This window comes from Pteropus vampyrus, unplaced genomic scaffold, assembly GCF_000151845.1.
Source record: "Pteropus vampyrus isolate Shadow unplaced genomic scaffold, Pvam_2.0 Scaffold35, whole genome shotgun sequence".
Taxonomy (NCBI): domain Eukaryota; kingdom Metazoa; phylum Chordata; class Mammalia; order Chiroptera; family Pteropodidae; genus Pteropus; species Pteropus vampyrus.
In genome coordinates this window covers 3,879,140-3,885,133 of record NW_011888816.1, presented here as the reverse complement: position 1 = coordinate 3,885,133, position 5,994 = coordinate 3,879,140, and the positions used below count along the sequence as shown (strand labels likewise).

Here is a 5,994-nt window from a genome sequence, read left to right as displayed (position 1 = left end):
GGAATTCCCTCAGTCCCGGGTGGACTGGGACAGATGGTCACCCTGTAAGGTCCACCCTCAGTCTTTTGTGCTCGTTTCAGCTTCTGGGCTCCCCACAGCCCTTGGGGGACGCTGGTGCTTTCGGTAGATGGAGAGGCTTCATTGCGAGATTGACAGATAGGGCTCTCCATGGGAACTACTAAATGGAACTATTTCTGCTGAATTGTTGATTCTCAAACACAACTAAAACATTACCAATAATGGCTCGAGTCAGCCTTCAAAGTGGCCTATTGATTTTGATAGCCTCAGAGTAGATTATTCTTCCCAGGGAAAAAAAAAAAAAAACATCTATATCCCAGATATTCCTCATAAATAACCCAATATTCAGAGCTAATGGAACTTCCCCACCAGCTAGTGAGACTATAACTATACTTTGGTTTCCCTATAAATCCTCATGATGGATTTTTTGTGAGCTATTGTTGCCCTGATTCAGAATTGTATTGACTGGTCTCCCCCTGCATCCTGGGCTGTTTCTAGGCAACAGTGATTCTTTTTCCTCCTGTCTTTTTACATTGGGCAATACAGTAAAGTGAGGCATGACGAGGGGGTGTTCAAGAAGATTCTTCTGTGCTAACGTATCTATTGCTACCCATGATGTTACTCAGTCCACCGCAGACTCCATACCCAACTTTTCAGTTTTTTTCACAGAATTTCGGACTTAAGGCAATATGAACAGGAAATCCATCTTGGGTTTCTTGAGCCCATATTGGGTTTCCAGTCATGATAATGGCCACCTGACAACTCTGTAGTTGATGATACATGGGGGTAAAATAAAGTGTTATCCAAGAACTTGGAAATGAGGCATTTCCCAAGAATTAAACAAACATGGTCATATACAATGGCTGTGACTAATTTGATAAATGCGCTACCGAGAAGTCTGGAAATTGCCTATATTTCCATCAGGGCTTCTAGACACGGTCTCTGAGAGGCAGGCTGCAATGGGATGACAGTGGCGCGCTGAAGCCTGCTCATACCTGTGCGAGGCGGGGGCTGTCATGCACAGCTCTCACCGCTGGTGGCCTGAAATCGGTCTTGGTGGGATTATTTACAACATGGAACTTGGTAAATCCTTCAAATTGAACTTTATTTTCTCCCTCAGACAACCATTTGTTAAACATTTACTAGTCCACCATTGAATAGAAATATAATTAATACCTAGAATCCTGGCCAGTTGAGTTTGACCACGTTTGAAGGACAATATAAAACCGGCTTGGCGTACGGTCATGCCACCCTGAACACGTCCAATCTTGTCTGATCTTGGAAGCTAAGCAGGGTCGGGCCTGGTTAGTACTTGGATGGGAGACCACCTTGGAAGATCAGGTACGGTAGGCGTTAAATTAAAAAAAAAAATACAGCTTGGCATTGAAACAGAAGCCCCAAGACTTGGCCATTGTCTTATCAGTAGCTAGTCAGGGACGTGTCCCTATCCAGGTGTCAGGGGTATACTGTCTATTGATCTGCTCTAGACTCCCTTGGGGACCTTCTGAGTGTAACTTGGCTTCTCAAACTTTGGATTATAATGCTAGCTAGCTCTATTTCTCATTTTGAATTAATAAGTAAGCATCTCAGGCTTATGTATCCATCTTGGGAGCCTGAATGCTTCCCAGTGTAGTAGTTACATGCTCAGGTATTAGAAGAAATCAGATATCCTGCGTTTGAACCTTAGCTCTGCTACTTTCTGGTGGTGTAACATGAGCACGTTTCTCTCAATGCCCTCACCTTCATCCTTCCCCCGATCGAACCCCAGCTTAGCTCCCATCTCCATGACGCTTTTACCTACTCTGACACACACTGAATGCACCCTTCTCTAAACCATTTATTTTGTTTTATTTCTAGACTTGTCTCCAGCAACTAAATTTTATGATGCTTGAAGACAAGGATGATGCTTTATATGAATCTTTTACTCCCAGAAAGATCTGTCTCTGTCTGCCCACGTGGCAGTGCCTGATACAAACTCATTGACAGTTAATGAATACAGATGCTTGGGGATGTTCCAGGTGAAGTACAGGTGTGTATCATACAAACTCATCAAAAGTACTAAGCCCCACTTTGCCCATTGCATGCTCTTCTCTTATTTCTCTCCTTAATGAGTGCTCTTTTATCAAGGACTTGACCCCCAACTGTATCAGTTAGCATGTTTTGAGTACGAAAAAACAGAGGGCTTCAACTCACACTTGGCTTCAACAATAAGCAAGCCTAGAGGCAATATAATCTCAAGGTGAATACAGATCAGCTTCTAGGTGATACTCTCCTTAGAGACTCAGGAACCTTCTATCTTACCACTCAGCCTTCCTGGGTGGCCCATCCTAGGGAAGATAGCAGGGTAACACATCAGTACCAGGTGCTCATGGCAAAGTCCACAGGAAGAAGGGTGCTATCTCGCTCTCTGAATCTCCTTCTTAGGAGAGCATAAACCTTCCCCCGACATTCTTCTCTTCAACCCCACCCACATACACACACACAGGCTTTTCATTATGTCTCATTGGTCAGGAGAGGACCACATACCCTTTACTAAACCAATCACTAGGCACAAATGACTCCACCACCAAGTTCATTACTGCTCCTCAAGCTCTGCTGGCTGTCTCACTGAAATGGGGGCACAACCAACCAAAAAGAGGGAAACGACTTTCTTTTCCTTCTTCTGTAAATCTGATAAAGTAGTGCAAAAATTCTTTTGAATTTTTAGTGAAAAGGATTGTAGTAGATGCCGACAGTGCCCTGCCAGTATTTCTGGGACCTTATTATTATGGTACGCGACAACCAACTTTAAACTCCGTGTCTGTATCTCTGGGTCTATGACCTTGATCCGGAACCTGGGAAGACCACTCTGCCTCCCGGAAGCAGGTCGGAAATGTCAGGGCATTATCATCCCAGCCCCAGCAGCCCTCAACCCATAGTCTCAGGAGATGGTGTATAAATACCCAGCTCCCTCACACCTGCAGGGGGCGGAGGACAGCTCTGAGGTGTGTATTCTCTGTTTCCCCACAGGATTAAGTTCTAGGCACCCCTGGCTCACTTTATCTTTCAACTATTGTTCCCCTCACCTCTCAGAATCCTCATCTCAGGGTCTGCTTCTAGAAGAACACAAGCTAAGACTTCAGGTTAAACCTATAACCCTGTTTTCTCTTATAGCCCAGGCATGGGTCACCTAGAAAAATCCGGGAGGGAGACACTGAGTTTGTGTCCCAGGCATCCTCTGCGCCCACTCCACGTTTAAGTGTCCAGCACCTAGAAGACCCTCCACACGCCATGGCTTCTTTTCCTTCTTTTCCTCAGAATCGCACTCCCAGTAGAGGCAGAACTAGTAGCAAAACAAGCTGACCTCTCATTTGTAGTTCAGGCTGCAGACTTCCCTTCAATTACCTAAGGAGCCCTATTGTCACATAATTTAGGGGAGCTGCTCTCTTACAGACAAAAACAAATGGAGGTGGAAAAGTTCAGGGCCCAGACAAAGGAAAGAAGGGAAAAAGGGGAGAAGTTACAACAAAGACCATGAAATATGATCTACGTAACTCCTGGTCTTTCTGAGGGGGTTTTAGCTATTGAAGGGGATGCTGCGTTAATGGGTGTGAATTACAGGAAGCAAAGTTTTTATTCTTTTCTTTTTAATGGAGGGGGTGTCAGTATGACTGTCCTTGAGAAGGCCTAACACTGAGATGATACCGAAGAGTCCGGTGATATTTAACTCAGCCTGCAGCTACCCCTGGTTCCCTTCATCCTACACTTTGGAGCGTAAAGGCCACTCACGGTCACTTCTCCTAGATCATAAACCTCCCTGGGACAATCCTGATACTAAGCCTGCATCCCTTCTCCCAAACTCTTAGGGCCAGGTGTGTCTCAGAATTTAGAATGTACTTTAGAAAGGTAATTTGGTGCACATACCATATTTTATGGAACATCTCCAGTGGGCTCTAGGACATCTTATAATCAATGGCATTAATATTTTTGCAGCATCATGTATGCATATTCACACCAAGTGAGATCAATAAATGCTATGAATAGCCTTCCCTTAGGGCAGGTAAGCGATTTCTGGCAAATGAGATAAACCAGGTCCGATTTTGCTGCCATTTAGATTATAACTAACTTTTGGTTTTCAGAGCTTTTTGGATCTTGAGATTCTGGATGAAGGATTATGGACTAATAGAGACAGGTTTTCACCTGACTATATTAACATTTCGAAAAGTAAGTGAATTCTGGCTCCCACCCTGGGCGAGATCTCACCAGTTGCCATTTTTGAGAGCCCAAATGAGGCTAGAGAAGGCCCCAGCCCCTCAGTGCCTGGGCTGGGCTGCAGTCCTATAAACATGTTACTATAGTGATGAGAGGAAGTGGATCTCCTGTGCCACCACATACTGCTGGAACCCAAGGGGTCAGGCAGCAAAGGTGGCTAAGGCAGTCCTCAAAGAGCCATGTCAAATGTCCCATTTTAGGGATAAGTATGGGGACAGTGTGGTCAAGGCTTACGCTAGAAACAAGGAAGGGGTAGAAGGACTGGACATTTCTATTTGGGACTGGACTAGGCACTGGTGGCAGGTCAACTATCTTGGATGGATAAGAACTGGCTAGGCTGAACTTGCCTCCAGAAGGCTCCAGTGAAAAGATGCATTCACTGCCTAGTCACACATGATCTGGTCCTGCCCCATGTGAAAGGATGAGGTCATCAGATTAGTGAGGGCAAGCGGGGCCTCAAGGGACGGGAGAGTGATTTCTTCTGCTTGAAACACTCTTAGCGGCATATCCAGAAGGTGTGTTTTTGCACATACTGCAAATTCTTACCCATCAATTATTAAAAAGCTGAGTGACTTTGGTCTCCAGCTGTTTTCTCTTCCAGGCAGGGTATGTAATTCAGAAGGCGGACAATTCGGATTTGACTGTTTCACATCCAGGATTCAGACCTTAGCTCTCAAATCCTTGTTCAGATCCTGAACAGCAGGGCACACAAGGCTGGCCTCCGCAATAGAATAGAGATGAAACAGAGACACAGACGAGGCTAGCAGGCAGACGGAGCCGTATCATCTATCCCAAATGACCTATTTACATGAAAGCCAAGAACCTCCTGGAAAAAGGACTTGAACAATATCAGCAATCAGAGTTCTGACGCGTAAACAAGGCATTTTTTTTGTGAACTGACGGAAGTCCCATGAGGGTGCATCCACAGAGCTTAAAAAAAGTGCAGGGCACATTGCAATTATCATACAAATAATAAGAGCAAACACACGCATAGCCTGACTGGGGTCAGGTACTGTTCTAGGCATTTGACATAAATTAACTCACCTAACTGGAAGAACCTCAGGAAGAAGCGCAGCATACGTTTTCATCATGGCCCCTCGTCTTGCTCCTGGTTTCAGTCCAGCTGTGATGAGGAGCTCCCTGCTTGGACGGGGCACATACCTTACTCCCTCAGGGACCAACCGAAGCTGCAGAAGCCCGCTCAGGCCTCTGACGGGCAGAGCAGGTAACACCCCGTGCCCAAACCCCAGTGCAGGCAACGCTCCACCAAGCGGCCCTGGTTGCCGTGGCAGATAAACGCTCATGCCCCCATCCTTCAGAAGGACAATCCGAGAGAGCTCTGCGCACTTCTCAGAGGCCCCAGCACAACTGGGGTCCCACCATCTCGGCAGTGACTTCAATCATGCACCCGTACGTCGATGCTTCCCTCCTTCCCTGCTCATCTCCTGTTCCCTTACTCTTGCTTCCTGGGGTCACTTTCTAAATTAACAACCTGCACCCAAGTCCTTGTCTCAACTCTGCTTGCAGGGAGACACAAACCAAGACAGATAGATATCACCATTACATATATATTATTATCATATAGATAACCCGTCCACGGTGACTATTTGTTGTTGACTGAATGAATTAATGAATGGGAGGTTGGGGGTGGGAGGAGAATGATTTGAGTCAGGTATCAAAAAAGGAAGGCAGGGTCCTTAAAGCGGAGTAGGTGAGGGAGGAGTC

The 5,994-nt window shown here is 45.9% G+C and overlaps 1 long non-coding RNA gene and 1 pseudogene across 1 annotated transcript in view; one reads left to right on the top strand and one right to left on the bottom strand.

Moving 5' to 3' along the window:
• The window catches only part of LOC111738090, a 13,000-nt gene extending 7,586 nt beyond the window's left edge, over window positions 1–5,414 (bottom strand). Inside the window, exon 1 of the long non-coding RNA XR_002779678.1 lies at window positions 5,314–5,414. This is a non-coding gene — a long non-coding RNA (uncharacterized LOC111738090). The remainder of the gene's footprint in view (window positions 1–5,313) is intronic.
• Window positions 1,253–1,371, top strand: LOC111738138 (annotated as a pseudogene).
• Window positions 5,415–5,994: the final 580 nt, after the last annotated feature.